The sequence below is a fragment of the Marmota monax genome, unplaced genomic scaffold (assembly GCF_021218885.2).
Source record: "Marmota monax isolate L192 unplaced genomic scaffold, Marmota_monax_Labrador192_F-V1.1 WCK01_AAM20220418_F8-fsc00006, whole genome shotgun sequence".
NCBI classification, from domain to species: Eukaryota; Metazoa; Chordata; class Mammalia; order Rodentia; family Sciuridae; genus Marmota; species Marmota monax.
Genome location: NW_026693712.1, coordinates 8,952,058 through 8,969,722, shown reverse-complemented (window position 1 = coordinate 8,969,722; position 17,665 = coordinate 8,952,058). Strand labels below are relative to the sequence as shown.

General features: G+C 46.6%; 1 protein-coding gene across 3 annotated transcripts in view; it reads left to right on the top strand.

The window, feature by feature from the left end:
* Ndst1 (N-deacetylase and N-sulfotransferase 1) overlaps window positions 1-17,665 on the top strand; it is a 91,332-nt gene that overhangs the window by 19,099 nt on the left and 54,568 nt on the right. The window contains exon 1 of one of the 3 annotated variants that reach the window (XM_046460296.2): window positions 11,642-11,998. The exons of 1 other annotated variant lie outside the window; for it this stretch is intronic. The gene's annotated coding sequence lies outside the window, so the exon portion shown is untranslated. Of the gene's footprint in view, window positions 1-11,641; window positions 11,999-12,277; window positions 12,431-17,665 lie in introns of those variants that run through there. One more of the 3 variants, XM_046460298.2, reaches the window with a different exon arrangement.

The following is a 17,665-nucleotide window of genomic DNA, read 5'->3' as shown; positions in this document are numbered from 1 at the left end:
TATAAAAAACAAGCAATCAGAAATCCTAGAAATGCAGGAAGCAATAAACCAACTTAAAAACTCAATGGAGAATACTACCAACAGAGTAGAACACTTAGAAGATAGAACATCAGACAATGAAGACAAAGTATTTCAACTGGAAAAGAACATAGACAGCTCAGCAAGACTGTTAAGAAACCATGAGCAGAACATCCAAGAAATATGGGATAACATTAAGAGACCAAACTTAAGAGTCATTGGGATACAGGAAGGTACAGAGCTCCAAACCAAAGGAATGAGCAGTCTATTCCATGAAATAATACAAGAAAACTTCCCAGACTTGAAGAATGAGACAGAATCCCAAATCCTAGAAGCCTACAGGACGCCGAATGTGCAAAATCATAAGAGATCCACACCTAGACACATTATAATGAAGATGCCCAACATACAGAATAAGGAGAGAATTTTAAAAGCTACAAGAGAAAGGAAGCAGATTACATTTAGGGGCAAGCCAATCAGGATAACAGCTGATCTTTCAACACAGACTCTGAAAGCTAGAAGATCCTGGAATAACATATTTCAAACACTGAAAGATAATGGGTTCCAACCAAGAATTGTGTATCCAGCGAAATTAAGCTTCAGGATGGAGAATGAAATTAAAACCTTCCACGATAAACAAAAGTTTAAAGAATTCGCAGCTAGAAAACCATCTCTTCAAAACATCCTAGCCAAAGTATTACAGGAAGAGGAAATGGAAAATAACAATGAAAACCAACAGTGGGAGGTAGGACAGTAAAGGGGGGGGGGAAACAATCAAAGAGGAAAACAAACAATGTTTAGTAACAGAAATAAACAAATATGGCTGGAAGAACAACCCATATCTCAATAATAACCCTAAATGTTAATGGCTTAAACTCACCAATTAAGAGACACAGGCTAGTAGAATGGATCACAAAACAAGACCCAACAATATGCTGCCTACAGGAGACGCATTTGATAGGAAAAGACATACATAGGCTGAAGGTGAAAGGTTGGGAAAAATCATATCACTCATATGGACTTCGGAAACAAGCAGGCGTGTCCATACTCATATCAAATAAAATAGATTTCAAGCCAAAGTTAATCAAAAGAGATAAAGAGGGACACTACATACTGCTTAAGGGAACCATACACCAACAAGACATAACAATCATAAATATTTATGCCCCAAACAATGGTGCAGCTATGTTCGTCAAACAAACTCTTCTCAAGTTCAAGAGTCTAATAGACCACCACACCATAATCATGGGAGACTTCAACACACCTCTCTCGCCACTGGACAGATCTTCCAAACAAAAGTTGAATAAGGAAACTATAGAACTCAATAACACTATTAATAACCTAGACCTAATTGACATATATAGAGTATACCACCCAACATCAAGCAGTTACACTTTTTTCTCAGCAGCACATGGATCCTTCTCAAAAATAGATCATATATTATGTCACAGGGCAACTCTTAGACAATATAAAGGAGTAGAGATATTACCATGCATCTTATCTGATCATAATGGAATGAAACTGAAAATCAACGATAAAAGAAGGAAGGAAAAAGCATACATCACTTGGAGAATGAACAATAGGTTACTGAATGATCAATGGGTTATAGAAGACATCAAGGAGGAAATTAAAAAATTCTTAGAGATAAATGAAAACACAGACACAACATATCGGAATCTATGGGACACATTGAAAGCAGTTCTAAGAGGAAAATTCATTGCTTGGAGTTCATTCCTTAAAAAAAGAAAAAACCAACAAATAAATGATCTCATACTTCATCTCAAAATCCTTGAAAAAGAAGAGCAAAACAACAGCAAAAGAAGTAGAAGGCAAGAAATAATTAAAATCAGAGCTGAAATTAATGAAATCGAAACAAAAGAAACAATTGAAAAAATTGACAAAACTAAAAGTTGGTTCTTTGAAAAAATAAACAAAATCGACAGACCCTTAGCGATGCTAGTGAAGAGAAGAAGAGAGAGAACTCAAATTACTAGCATACGGGATGAAAAAGGCAATATCACAACAGACACTTCAGAAATACAGAAGATAATCAAAAACTATTTTGAATCCTTATACTCCAATAAATTAGAAGATAGTGAAGGCATAGATAAATTTCTTAAGTCATATGATCTGCCCAGATTGAGTCAGGAGGATATAGAAAACCTAAACAGACCAATATCAATTGAGGAGATAGAAGAAACCATCAAAAGACTACCAACTAAGAAAAGCCCAGGTCCCGATGGGTATACAGCAGAATTTTACAAAACCTTTAAAGAAGAACTAATACCAATACTTTTCAAGCTACTTCAGGAAATAGAAAAGGAGGGAGAACTTCCAAATTCATTCTATGAGGCCAACATCACCCTGATACCTAAACCAGACAAAGACACTTCAAAGAAAGAAAACTACAGACCAATATCTCTAATGAACCTAGATGCAAAAATCCTCAATAAAATTCTGGCGAATCGGATACAAAAACATATAAAAAAAATTGTACACCATGATCAAGTAGGATTCATCCCTGGGATGCAAGGCTGGTTCAATATACGGAAATCAATAAATATTATTCACCACATCAATAGACTTAAAAATAAGAACCATATGATCATCTCGATAGATGCGGAAAAAGCATTTGACAAAGTACAGCATCCCTTTATGTTCAAAACTCTAGAAAAACTAGGGATAACAGGAACATACCTCAATATTGTAAAAGCAATCTATGCTAAGCCTCAGGCTAGCATTATTCTGAATGGAGAAAAACTGAAGGCATTCCCTCTAAAATCTGGAACAAGACAGGGATGCCCTCTCTCTCCACTTCTCTTCAACATAGTTCTCGAAACACTGGCCAGAGCAATTAGACAGACGAAAGAAATTAAAGGCATAAAAATAGGAAAAGAAGAAATTAAATTATCACTATTTGCAGATGATATGATTCTATATCTAGCAGACCCAAAAGGCTCTACAAAGAAACTATTAGAGCTAATAAATGAATTCAGCAAAGTGGCAGGATTTAAAATCAACACGCATAAATCAAAGGCATTCCTGTATATCAGCGACAAATCCTCTGAAATGGAAATGAGGACAACCACTCCATTCAAAATATCTTCAAAAAAAATAAAATACTTGGGAATCAACCTAACAAAAGAGGTGAAAGACTTATACAATGAAAACTACAGAACCCTAAAGAGAGAAATAGAAGAAGATCTTAGAAGATGGAAAAATATACCCTGTTCATGGATAGGCAGAACTAACATCATCAAAATGGCGATATTACCAAAAGTTCTCTATAGGTTTAATGCAATGCCAATCAAAATCCCAATGGCATTTCTTGTAGAAATAGAGAAAGCAATCATGAAATTCATATGGAAAAATAAAAGACCCAGAATAGCAAAAACAATGCTAAGCAAGAAGTGTGAATCAGGCGGTATAGCGATACCAGACTTCAAACTATACTACAGAGCAATAGTAACAAAAACAGCATGGTACTGGTACCAAAACAGGCGTGTGGACCAATGGTACAGAATAGAGGACACAGAAACCAATCCACAAAACTACAACTATCTTATATTTGATAAAGGGGCTAAAAGCATGCAATGGAGGAAGGATAGCATCTTCAACAAATGGTGCTGGGAAAACTGGAAATCCATATGCAACAAAATGAAACTGAATCCCTTTCTCTCGCCATGCACAAAAGTGAATTCAAAATGGATCAAGGAACTTGATATCAAATCAGAGACGCGCCGTCTGATAGAAGAAAAAGTTGGCTACGATCTACAGTCGGTGGGGTCGGGCTCCAAATTCCTCAATAGGACACCCATAGCACAAAAGTTAATAACTAGAATCAACAAATGGGACTTACTCAAACTAAGAAGTTTTTTCTCAGCAAAAGAAACAATAAGAGAGGTAAATAGGGAGCCTACATCCTGGGAACAAATCTTTACTCCTCACACTTCAGATAGAGCCCTAATATCCAGAGTATACAAAGAACTCAAAAAATTAGACAATAAGAGAACAAACAACCCAATCAACAAATGGGCCAAGGACCTGAACAGACACTTCACAGAGGAGGACATACAGTCAATCAACAAGTACATGAAAAAATGCTCAACATCTCTAGCTGTCAGAGAAATGCAAATCAAAACCACCCTAAGATACCATCTCACTCCAGTAAGATTGGCAGCCATTAGGAAGTCAAACAACAACAAGTGCTGGCGAGGATGTGGGGAAAAGGGTACACTTGTACATTGCTGGTGGGACTGCAGATTGGTGCAGCCAATTTGGAAAGCAGTATGGAGATTTCTTGGAAAGCTGGGAATGGAGCCACCATTTGACCCAGCTATTCCCCTTCTTGGTCTATTCCCTAAAGACCTAAAAAGAGCATGCTACAGGGACACTGCTACATTGATGTTCATAGCAGCACAGTTCACAATAGCAAGACTATGGAACCAACCTAGATGCCCTTCAATAGACGAATGGATAAAAAAAATGTGGCATTTATACACAATGGAGTATTACTCTGCATTAAAAAATGACAAAATCATAGAATTTACAGGGAAATGGATGGCATTAGAGCAGATTATGCTAAGTGAAGCTAGCCAATCCCTAAAAAACAAATGCCAAATGTCTTCTTTGATATAAGGAAAGTAACTAAGAACAGAGTAGGGACGAAGAACAGGAGAAGAAGATTAACATTTAACAGGGATGAGAGGTGGGAGGGAAAGGGAGAGAGAAGGTAAATTGCACGGTAATGGAAGGAGACCCTCAGGGTTATACAGTGGAGGGGGTAGAGAGAGAGGAGGGGAGGGGAGGGGAGAGGTGGGGAGGGGGGAGGGTGGATGATGGGAAAGGCAGCGGAGCACAACAGACACTAGTATGGCAATTTGTAAATCAATGGATGTGTAACTGATGTGAATCTGCAATCTGTGTATGGGGTGAAGGTGGGAGTTCATAACCCACTAGAATCAAAGTGTGGAATATGATATGTTAAGAAATTTGTAATGTTTTGAACAACCCACAATAAAAAATTAAAAAAAAAAAAAAAAAAAAAAAAAAAAAGAAATATGGGAAATTAACTGATTTCCATTAGTTTGCAATAACCATTATTTTTTCTGTGTGAGGAGTTTGAAGATCTTTCTCATTCTCTTTCCCAGTTATCTTGGTCAAGTTAAACCTTCCAGGGACTTGTAAGAACTCTGAAGATCTGTGTTTAGCCCCAGGTTGGCTCTCTTGCATACTGAAGGGATCTCCTGTAGGTTAGCCAAACCTTCATTTTTTTAATTCTGAAAAATAGGGGTGAAAAATCTCCACCATGTCTACCTTTCAGGACTGCTGTGGGGTCCCCAGAAACTGGTGCACAGAATGGGAAAACGCTATGTAAAAACCAGAAAAAGTGCCTCATGTGAATCTGAGGACCATTTTTTCCCTGGTGGCAGCTCCTGGGAGTGAGAACTGGTCTGGGGAAGACCTGACATGCATGCTTAGGCTCTGCCTGATACAGGGGACCTGGCCCCCAAGATGGGACTGCTTTGGGAACCAGCTGGCACACTCTTCAAATAGTAGCATTGTTGCTGAAAGTGATGTGTAACATTGAAGGGCTGAGGGGATGCCTCAGGAGAGAGGAAAGGAGACACGAAATCCAGTGGTCTTAGATGATTGAGGGATTTATGAACGCTGGGCACTTCGGCATAAGGAAAGTAGTGAAAAAGACTTAGTTTTTAGTTGAATGGCCCTAGACTTGAAGCCTCTTTTGCCATACCTGTCTGTGTGACCATGGGGAAGTTACTTCATATCTCTGAGCTTCATGCATTCTGGGTGGCCAGAAGTAATAACAAAAGAGAATGGGTGACATGCCTGAGTATTTAATTTGCTGTTAATTGCCCCCATCCCCTATCTCAGACACACTTTGCTTACCAGAATGTTTTACATCTGTTGTCCATCTGAAGCACGGATAACTTGCCCATTTTACAGATTGCTTCCCTTTATTGTTTAATGGGGGCTGGTAGATATAACTCAGTTGGTAGAGTACTTGCCTTGCATGCATAAAGCCCTGGGTTTGATCCCCAGCACCAAAAAAAAAAAAAATGTATATCAAGCTGTATCTGTAAGCAAAAAGTCCTTGTCCCTAAAGAGCTCACTGTGTGTGTGTGTGTGTGTGTGTGGAGAGAGAGAGAGAGAGGAAACTGTTACACCATGTGGTCAATGCTGTAATTATGGTGACCATGTTCTCCAAACCACAAATCAGGTCACATGGTATGACAGAGACTATTTTCTGCCTCCACTGAAGTCCAAACATGAAATCACATGTAGTTATATATTCATTGAGAATCACCTTTTTTTTTTTTTTCCCAAAGAAGCAAATGACATGAAATCTGGATTATCCTTAACAAGTTCCACTGTATTCCCAGAAAATCACCAGAGTTGCGACTGCCCATACAGACCTCTGCAAGCAAGGTCTCCTGGGCAGGTACTGCTTAAGTGAGGCTTTGAAGACTGAATAGGAGGTCTGCAAACAGAGAAGGAAGGGATGGTCTGAATGAACTTGGGACAGGATCTATTCTCCCTGCTTTAAAGACAGCCCTGCTGGGCTGGGTGCAGTGGTGCATGCCTATAATTCCAGCAACTTTGGGGGCTGAGGCAGGAGGATAGTAAGTTAGAGGCCAGCCTCAGCAATTTAGCAAGACCCTCAGTGAGACCCTATTCTTTAAAAAAAGGATCAGGAATGTAGCTCAGTAATGTGTCCCTGGTTCAATCCTCAGTACTAAAAAAGAAAAAGAAGAGACAGACTTGCTGGTAACTGGTGATGCTGGCAAAGAAGATAATAATGTTTTGGTTTTTCTTTTCCACTTTATTTTTATTGTTCCAAAGACTACCCTAGCCTCCCAGGCAGGGAAATGTTATAAACCATTAAAATAATATTGTTATATTGTATTGTATCTTCCTATGTATCGACATGTCTGTCTCTGCAGTACATTCCCCACAGGACCGCAGCTGTCTTGTTCAACCCTGTGTCCCCCCTCCCCCATCTCCAGAATGGTGTGAAGACTCTAGTAATGTCAATGAGTGAATGAAGTACCATTGATGAGCATTTTTTTTTTTTTTTTAAACCATGCTGGGAGTAGAACCCAGGTCCTTACACATGCTAGGCAAGTGCTCTGCCACTGAGCCACATCCCCAGCCCTGATGGCTGATGGATATATATATATATAAATTTATTTATTTATTTGTTTTTTTGAACTCAGGGGCACTTGGCCACTGAGCCACATTCCCAGACTATTTTTGTATTTTATTTAGAGACAGGGTCTCACTGTGTTGCTTACCACCTCGTCATTGCTGAGGCTGGTTTTGAACTCGAGTTCCTTTTATCTCAGCCTCCCGAGCCGCTGCGATTACAGGCATGCGCCACTGCGCCCAGCTGATGGGCATTTTGTAGGTAGGCAGTGTCCTCTATTTTGTGATGAACCTACTCACTTTCATATTGTTTATACCACAAATGTATTCTGGTTGCCTGCCTGCCATGTGCTCAGTAGTGTCTGTGACAAACTCAGTTCTTCCACATAGAGTTTGCACTCTGGAAGAAGAGATGGGCAGCTGACAAGCAAGTACAAAGGCAGCGCTGAGGGAGAGGCGAAGTGTATTCCAGTAGGCTTTGTCAGTGCTAGGGGCTTAGAGAGAGCCTGGGAGGAAATCAAGGTTGACCTGAGACCTACAGGATCACACTGTCTCACTTAACTAACTTTTACATAGTGCTTATATTGTGACAGATACTATACTAAGGGCTTTACTTATTTAACCTGTTTAATTCTCACAACAGCCCAGGGAAGTACAAACTATTATTACCCACACTGGAGAGATGAGGAAACAGCACAGAAAGACTGAGGAACTGAACAAGGTCACAGTTTTTTATGTGGCGGAGCCAGGATTCAAACCCAGGAAGTCTGGCTCAAGTCCACATCCTTGAAGAGGATAGTTCAGATAATGGGGAAGGTGGGGATTTATAAATGTTCACTTAGGACAAAGAATTGATGAAACTGGACACCAAGGCAGAGCACTTATCTTGGTTACAATGAGAAGCCATTGGTGATTTTCAGTAAAAAATGGGCATGTTGAGGTTGCAATAAATGCCGAGAGAGAGAGAGAGAGAGAGAGAGAGAGAGAGAGAGAGAGAGAGAGAGAGAGAGAGAAAGAAAGAGAGAGAGAGAAAAGAAGAAGAAGAAGAGGAGGAGGAGGAGGAGAAGAGAAGGGGAGGGGAGGGGAGGGGGGCGCACAGGCGGCGGGGTGGGGGTGGGGGGGAGGTAGGGAGAGGGTAGCAGTGAAGAGGCTGCAGAGCTGATGAGGGCTTAGTCCTGGAGGGTGGTGGTGAAGGAGAAATGGGATTGGGTGAGAGAAAAAAAAACAAACACACTGGAGTCAGAACCAGTAGAATGGGCTCTTAGGTGGGGTGTTGGGGCAAAGGAGGGTGTCAGGTCTCTTACTTAACATGGGGATTGGGCACACAGATGGGGAGAAACAGAAATGGGCAGAAGACAGTAAGTTCAGCCTTTGTTTTTTTTTTTTGTTTTTTGTTTTTTTGGTACTGGGGATTGAACTTAGGGACACTTGACCATTGAACCACATCCCCAGCCCTATTTTCATCCCCAAGGTCTCACTGAGTTGCTTAGGGCCTCACTTTTTGGTGAGGATGTTTTTGTTTTTAGTTATAGGTGGGCACAATATCTTATTTTATTTTTATGTGGTGCTGAGGATGGAACCCAGTGCCTCATGCATGGTAGGCGAGCGCTCTACTTCTGAGCCACAACCCCAGCCCCCCCCCCCCCTTCCCCAGGCTGGTTTTGAACTTGCAATCCTCCTATCTTAGCCCCCAAGCCTATGGGATTACAGGAGTGTGCCACTGTACCTGATTGAGTTCAGCCTTTGACTTGTTGGGTTGGGGCAGTCAAGTGAGCAGTGGGGTTATGTGGGTGTGAGGAGGGGACCTTATAGGGGTCCGCTAGGCATGAAGAAGGTCCCAAAGGAAGGAAGGAGCAGGGAAGCTCAAGGGCAGTGTTCCTCAAGACTTGGAGTGAGGTTAGAAGTGCAGGTCCTTCGTTTCATCTATATTTATGTGGCCCACTCCCTGGTTGGGGCCTGGGGCCTCGTTGTCTCCAGGTGATAGCAAGCTGAAGGCTTCTGGTACTGCTCATTGAACAATAAGTGCATTTGAAGACTCCAGAAGAGCAAGAGTACTCTAGAAGACTAGACCCCAACTCACAGGCTGCTCCCACATGCTGAGGATGAGCTCCTTCAGAGGTGCTGGTCAAAGATTGGCTCTTGTTCAGTGTGCCTGGAGCATGGCTCCTTGACCTAACTGACTGCTTCACCTCTGACCCTTCCTTCCCTTCCATGCCTCTGCAGGTGACTCTGGTCACCTGCTCTGCTTGCTTGTAGCCCTCTCACTCTGCCAGGCCTCAGGATAAGTTTCAGTCCACGGAGTCACATAAGGTCACTCATCATCTTCTCCTGACCCCTGTTCAGTTTTCTTGCTCATTCTTTCCTTCCTGCTTCCTCCATTCCCTTCCTAAGCAACACTCAGCTTTTCCTGAGCCCTTCCACATGGCCTTTGGACCGGTTGTTCTCTTTACTAGGACTGTCCATCTCACCACCCCAGTCCTACCCATTCTTCCTGGTCCTGTTCAGATACTGCCTCCCTTTAAAAACCTTCTCATTTTCTCTCCTCTTCCTGTGAATCATAGCACTTGTCCTGTACCTCCCCATCAGGCTCAATTTGGCCAGATTCTGGACACAAAAGGAGGGACATGCAGGTCATCTCCAAACAAGCTTGGATATCCCCCCCACCCCCAACCCCTGGCCTGGCGCTTTTTGGCAATGAGAATGTAACCCAGGGTGCTTTACCACTGAGCTATATCCCCAGCCCTCTTTAATTTATTTTTTGAGATAGAGGCTTGCTAAGTTGTTAAGGTTGGCCTCAAACTTGAAATCCTCCATATTAGGTGTGTGTCACTGTACCCGGAAAGCCTGGACACTTTTTTTTTTTTAATATATTTTTTTAGTTGTAGGTGGACACATGCCTTTATTTTTATTTACTTATTTTTATGTGGTGCTGAGGATCGAATCCAGTGACTCACCTGCACTAGGCGAGCACTCTACCACTGAGCCATAACCCCATCTTAAGCCTGGACACTTCTTGAGAGTGTAGACCCTTGTCTCTTTCAACTTTCTGCATTTCCTTGCCAGAAATTCCTAGAACAGAGGAGATGCTCACAGGGCCACATGCAGATAGAAAGGTCTTTTAAAAGCAGAGGTTAACGTGAATAAGGTTCTAGGAACTTGTTCAACCTGTCCAAGACTCAGGCCATCTTTTAAGTATTCCAGGTTGCCTGCCTTAGGAACCCAGATCATCAAGAATTTGCTGGTCTATGCTGTTTCCCCTCGCTAATCTGGTGGTGCCTGGAGAGGTGCATTTTGGATTGTAGCCATCATCCTTAGGCCAAGGCCTATGTGAGAATATCCCACCCAGAGGTATTACATAGGTACCCTGTGAGAATCAGAAGCCTGGTCTCATTCATTCCCCTGCATCTCTCAGTGTTCAGGCCTCAACACTTTTCCCCATGGGAGATATGAATAGGCTGACAGAAAGCCCCCTCCTCCCAGAACAAGGAGGCTACACTTAAGGGAAAGCAGGACGGGTCTATCTGATTTTCACATGGCTAGCTTGCCTTTTCTATGCTCATCTGTTTTGCTCTGATTGTGCTTATATTTTTTGAGCTTTGTTCCCATAGTTGATAATCTTGAGCCTCAGAAGGACCTTATGATCCTGCAATCCACTGTTTTCCAAATTTGCCCCAGGCTTACCCAAGACCCACAGAATCAGAATCTCCTGGGGAGGAAAGTCTGGCAAAGGGCATTTTTAGCAAGGTCCTTAAGGGATTCACAGTCAACATTCCTGTCCCCATCCACCCCTCAGTTTACAAGATGGCTTATTAATGGCTGAAAGCTCTGGGCTGGGGAGCAGTTAGATGTCATTACCAGCTTGGATTCTCAGCTACATAGACTCCTCCAAAATCTTATCTCTGGGCCTCAGTGTTTTCATATATTTAATGGGGACAACCATTGTCATCTTGCCTTACTTGCAGGGTCCTTGGGATGATGGAATAGCACTGGGGGTGGGAAATAAACTCATTGAGAGGAGAAATTTGTACAAGGTCATCAAGTTCTTCATCTGCCAGTTATATGCCAGATGAGATTCAGCTGAGAACAACTTGTTGAGGGAGATGACAATCTAGTAAACAATGAAACCAGTAAGTGAAGCCAGTAATCATGGTAAAGGAAATAAAAGGGGTTTGCCAGTCAGGGCAAGAGTGTGAGTGTGCAGGGTGGGAAGGTCCTGCCCAGGAGGGGTCACTCCAGAGAGACCTGGTTGTCGGGAGCTGTTGGAGGAGGCCCTAGAGGGTTGTCACAAGCCCTGCAGTGGCAGAGCTAGGAGGACCCCGTGGACCAGCCCGGGCGTTCCTAAGGCCCTCCAAGGCGCGGCGGGCGCGGGCCTTTGTCTCCCTGGTTCTCTCTGCCGCCTTTCCCGACCCCCAGCGCTGTTCCCTCTCTGACCCCAAATAACTTGTTGGTTTCCCTTGGGCTTTGTTTCTCCGAGGTCATCGCCTCCGGGACCTTCGGCAGCCGCCCGGCTCTCGTGGGTCCCGCGTCTGACACCCCTCCTCTGGCCCCCGCCCCCTACTCGTTCCAAGACAGGGGTCAAAGGCAGCTCGCGTCACGTGGTCGCCGAGCAGCACCGAATCGGCCGGGAGAGCCGAGGGAGAATCCGGGTGGAAGCCGAGAAATCCAGCCCCGATAGCAGTGCCCGGTCCCGCCCCGGCCCCCGCCCCGGGGCGCTCGCCGCACGCCCGCCGGCTGCCCTGGCCTCCGCAGCGGATCTCCGACCCGCACCCACCGCCGGATCGAACCCCGCTCGCAGCGGCAGCGATTCGGGAAGGTAGGCGCGGGGCTGGAGCGCTTTAATGGGAGACAGGCCGGGGAGCCCTGGGCGCGCGGGGGAGCCCCCTTGTGCTCCTCGGGCCTGAGCGGGCGAGGCAGCGCGCCCCAACTTCCAGGCTTCAGGGAGAGTCCCCTCCCCGCCGCGGGATCCGAGGCGGCTGCGAGCTGCCCCAGCGCAGTGCCGGGCCGGGACTGGGGGCTGGGCACCGGGAGGGAGGGGTGGGGAGGAGGGCAAGCGGGAGGCGGGGCGGGCGGGTGGCGGCGGCGGCGGCTGCGGCGTGGAGCGGGGGTGGGAGCGGCGAGAGGCGGCCTCGAAGGGGTTAACCCGGCCCGGGCCGGAGCCCAGCGGCTCACGCACTGCCCGGGGGACCCGGCGTCCGGCGCCTGGCCAGGAGCGTCCCTTTCCCCAGCGGTGCCCCAGCCGTGGCAGGTAAGAGGCCGGGAGGGCCGGGTCCGGCCAGTCCCCTGTCGCCGAGCCGGCGGGGCCCGAACCGGGTTTGCAGGCCGCACGGGGCCCAAGCTGCAGCCGGCGCAAGTTTGGTACGCGCGGGCGCCGGGCGGGCGGGTGGACCCTGCCGGGCCCAGCGCGCGGGGGTGGGAGGACAAAGGGGTGGGGGGCCGCTCGGGGGGCCGGGGGCAGGCCGGGGTGCGGGCGAGGGCAGCGCGGCAGCTGTAGGTCACGGATAATGTCACTCACGAGGAATGCCCCCTCCCCCTCCCCTGCTCCCGAACAGGGGAAACTTTTGTCTAGCAAGGGGAGGGGGTTAGAGGCCGGGTCCCGGCTTCAGGGAAGGGTTAGGCGGCCAGACCGGTTTTCTCTGGGCTCTGAGCGGCCTGGTCTTTAACTTCCCTCCTCCCTCGGGTTCTGGGAGCGGGGAGTCCCCCCCTTTGAACGCTGCCTTTAATGCCTCAGACAGAAGCGAGGAAGGGACGTCCGTAGGACGCTTGGGCTCTGGGACCTGCCAGGAATCGGAGGAATCGCCACCTGGCTCTTTAGTGCCAGAAATCGTGCCAGCATAATAGCACCACCCTGTCATGCCCCATTGTCTGTCCTCCCCATGCCTCCAGGAGAGCTTTCGGAATGTCCTGGGGCAGTTTTGCCCCTTGGTCTGTGGGTCTGATAGACCTGGGCGTTTGTGCCTTCAGCTGTGTGGCCTGTGCAGATTCCTTACTTTGGCCTACCCGCAGTTTCCTCACCTATAAAATGGGAAAAATAAAGTATCTTTGAAAGTGAGGATGTGCAATGACTCTGGTCCCTCAGTAAATGTTGGCATGCTTATATTCAACAAGTATTTACTGCATGTTTACTCTGTGCCAGGCTCTGGGCTGATTAATTGTTTTACATACATCATCCAACTTATTTCTCCCACATTACTATTAGCTACATTTTACAGAGGCACAGAATGGTAAAGGTCACACAGGTAGGAAATGCAGCGGGGGATTTGACCCCTTCTCCCAGCCCTATGTTTCACTATAGGTCTCTACAAGGTCTTGCTGTGACTGTGCTGTCAGTTTCATTTTCAGTTTAAATTATATGAACTCCTGCCCCTCCTCCCCCATCACCCTTACCCCCCCCCCCGGGTGATGCTCCCTTCTGTCTGACACTTGTTAGGGTGAGATCTTGTGCCCTGGCTCATGTTAGTGTGGCCAGCTGGAACAGGAGGGAGGTCAGTTGGAGTCTTGGCCTGGAGCTCCCTAATGGTCCAAGTTCTGTTGCTGGCTGGGTTGGTAGCAGGAGTGATCTACCCATGTGGGTGGTGCAGGGAGGAGCTGGTCTCCTTGGCTCTGACTGGGGACAGCTGGGGCTTTGTCAACAGATCTTTCCTCAGCACCCAGGGGGCGGCAAAGTCTTTCATCTTGGTTCAGACCCTGTCACTTTCAGATCAGCAGGGGGCAGAGATAGAGCCCAGAAATGGAGCCCTTAAGGCAGATGAGAGACCTGAGGCCAAGGGATTTATATCCCAAGTGTATTCTTGTGTGACATGGCCCTTGTGATAGTAGGGTCTTCATTGCTAAGGAACAAGTCTCTGTGCTCCAGCCCTGAAGGTCCTTGAGGCTAGTAATGGGGGGTGGGGGGACAATGAGCTAGTGTCAGGATTACAGAATCTTAGTGGAAAATATATGTATTTACAGGTTCCTCTCCTAGCCAGCCTAGTGTTGGGCCCCCTGTATGTCCTCAGGAAGTCTTCCATAGAGTGAATGTGTGGGGTGACTCAGACTCCACTGGCTTTCCTACTCAGGACTGGCCCTATCTTTTGGTGGGGTGATATCTCATGACTACCAATCAGTCTCTGATAGGGGGCTTTAATTATTTTAAAAATGGTGAGCAAATTGCCATTAGAACCTGGGACTGAGGGAGATAGGGTAGGGTAGATGATGAAAGAAATTCTTGGGGGAGGAAAGTTTGTGCATTATACTCTAACAGCTCCAAGGGCTGCTGCAGAAGAGAAAGTGAAATTTGCACATTTTGTAGGCTTTTTCTTGGGCCCTGGGAATAGGGAGCCCTCCTGGATTGACAGTTCACTTCCTGCTTGTAGGAATAGAAGTGGAAATTCCACTACTTAGCTGGATATTGAGAGGGCTCAGGCAACAAATTAAGTGATAGAGTGAAAGGGGTCCTGAGTGCTAGGGCTGTCCCTTGTCATGTGTCAGACTCTTCTTGTTAATGTGGGCAGAACAGGAGGAGAGGCCTCTGGGAAAGTCAACAGAAGAAGGGAGGGAGTCAGCAAGCAAGAAAAGATGGGTAGTAAACCTCTTGACACAAGGGCAACGGTTTTGCAATCATAGATTGAAGATGTGGTCAGGAATGAGAAATCATAGGCAGGGTTGGCTTAGGAGCCAACTGAGAAACTGCATCCGAGAAACTTAGAAATGGGCCGTGGTCTTAGCAGCCCAAAGCTCTCTCTGTCTCGGCTTGGGACCTGCTAGTCCATGCATTGGACCACGTGTCCATGCTTTGGGACCAAAGCCAGGCCTCCTAGTCTCTGGAGACTGGGCAGACTTCTACTGGATTGGAATTTGGTTTTGAGTATAGCTTGAAATATCTGGACTGTTTGGAGGACTTGGACATTCTTGACTTGAAATGGAACGTTAAGATAGTTTGTTAAATATGTATGGAAAATGTGTGTGACCAGGGTGACAGGGGACATGGAATGGGGTGAGGTGCTGCTAGATTTTGACTGGCGAGGCTCCTGATCTGATGGGGGAAGCTGGAGGATCCAAGTGATGGCTTTCAGGCAGGAGGTGATTGTGATCAGTGATAGACAGGCTCTGTAATGCCAGTGGTAGGGAAAGTTATCTGGTTGTTAATGTCAGTGAGGCTTCCTGAAAGAGGACATGTTGTGAGGCTGCAGACTGTGGGAAGGGGCAATGGGGACAAGATTGGATTGTGGGGAGCCTGCAGCGTCCTGCTCCGGAGTTTTATTTTGTAACTGACAGAGAGGACAGAGGGTTGTAAGCAGCTCGTTGAGTCGCTGCCTGTTACTGTGCCTTGTGTCAGGCACTATGCCAGGCTCTTTACAGACACCCCATTGAAGTCTCACAATACCCTGCAAAGTAGCTGCTGCTGCTGCTGGTAACCCCACCCCCACCCTAATTTCAGATGGGGAAATGGAGGCTCGGAGGGGTGGAGTCACTTATAGAGCTGGAATTTGAACTCATGCCTGATCTGTTTCCATCCTTTGTGTTGTTTTTCTCAGGGGTCATTTGGCCAAAGTTGGTGGCTGGGTTGATACCAGCCCAGAGATGCTCATCATGGACTAGCAGAGAGCTGTCCAAAGTCTGACTCAGGCAGTGGGACTGAGAGGGAGGAAGGGGGACCACAGGACTTTGTAGCTGCTTTGGGAATTGGAGTCATCATATATGGCCTAAGGTTGGGGAAGGACCCTTAAGAAGCAGCATCACTGCTTTCAAATCTGTGACAGGCTCACTGTGGGCAAAGGGCATAGTCTTGTACTGTGGGGCTTTTAAGGACACAGGCAGTACCAAAGTGACAGGCCCAGGGAATATCACTCAGGAACAAGCTGCTTGGGGTGGAGGTGTGGGCCCCATTGCTAAAGGAGTGTGGAGAGACTGGAGAGAGAGTAAGGGCGCAGGAGTGGGTATGGTAGGGTCGGGCCTGGATGACTTCTCTCAGTTCCCTTTTCACCCAAGAATCTAGCATCTGGGTGGTGCTCGGCCCACTTCCAGCCCTTGCTTTTCTCATGGCTTTTGGAGCTGCCCTTCCTGTGCGACTTGGGAAGTTCCATACCCACTGGCCTGCAGAGCTCCGCCTGGGAAGAGTCCTGTGTCTTGGAATGCTCTCAGCCCCTCGAGGATGTCTGGAGCAGCGGCCAGGGCCTGGGCTGCAGAAGTCTGTGGTTTCACAGAGTTCTTGAACCTCTGCTTTTGTGTCCCTGTGAAATGGGGTCTTTTTCTCTGTCCTCAACTATGAGTAGATAAGGCTGAATAATGAATTAGGCTGAAAGGTCAGTACAGGTTGGGGAAAACAGCTGGTGGGTTCATGGGTGTGAAAATGAGAAGTTGGTGGTGGGATGACGGGGCTGTTCCCCTCCTTTCCTGTAGTAGAGGTGAAAGGAGGGTCTCTTGGTCTCCAGAGTTCACCAGCAAAGGTGTTTTTTCCTGCCTGTGGGGCCATTAACAAAGCTCACTCATCAATTTGAGTCTTGGAGGTCAGTGGAAGGGTGGACAGGTCTTGGAATGCATGTGCTGGGGGATAGAGCCAGGCTGCCGGCGAAGCTCTTTTCCAGGTGGAGGAGGCTTTGTGCTAAGTTGCCTCCTGGGTTTTTTTGGTTTTTTTTTTTTTTTTTTTGGTAACTGCCTTTTTTTTTTGGATATAGGTTGGATGAATTTAAACTTAAGTTGTGCTTGACAAATGAATGGTTGTTTATTTGAGGGCCAGGTTGTAGAAGTGGCCCGATATGTGATGGTGGCACCTAATGTCCCATCCCCTCAACCCTTAAGCAGAGCCAGCTTCTTCCCCTCCCTGGCTGTGCCCTGTCTCCTCCTGCCTTTACATCTCTGCTCACGATGAGGAGGCCGTACCCCCTCACTTCCCCTCACCCATCCCAAATCCTCCTAGCTTTGCACAGCTCTGGTGTCACTTCTTCCATGCAGTCACTCATAATTTTCCAGTGCTGGCATTGCCTGTGCTTTTCTTTACATGTGTAGTACCTGTTATGCAGAAGGGACCTCTCATGTGCTCTTCCACTCCTGGCTTTGAACTCGGAATCCTTCAAGTGCTATCTCATCTCTTCTAGGCACTGTGCTCCATAGGCAGGAGTTGCATGTTACTTACTTCTAGAGGAGGTTGGCAGCATTGCAGCGTGGAGTACAGAGTCCTGAGTTCAAGTCCCAGATCTGTCATTGTTAGCTGTGTGGTGTAGGGCAAAATACCTAAATCTCCTTGGGCATTGGTTTCCTCAGCTGTAAAATGGGGATAGTAATAGTCCTGTTTTGGCAGGGAGGTTGAACAGCTGGTGCCTGAGGCATGGTTAGAGTCTAGTATGTAGGAACTGTTTCCAGACACCAGTGGTTTCTGTTGTTTATGGCTAGGAAGTGATCTGTCCTTTTACGGAGAGAGGAAAGAATCTCTAGAATCTGAGTAAAATCTGGAGGCAGGAACAGAATCCAGGAATTCATTTATGATTAAGATGTGATAGGCCTG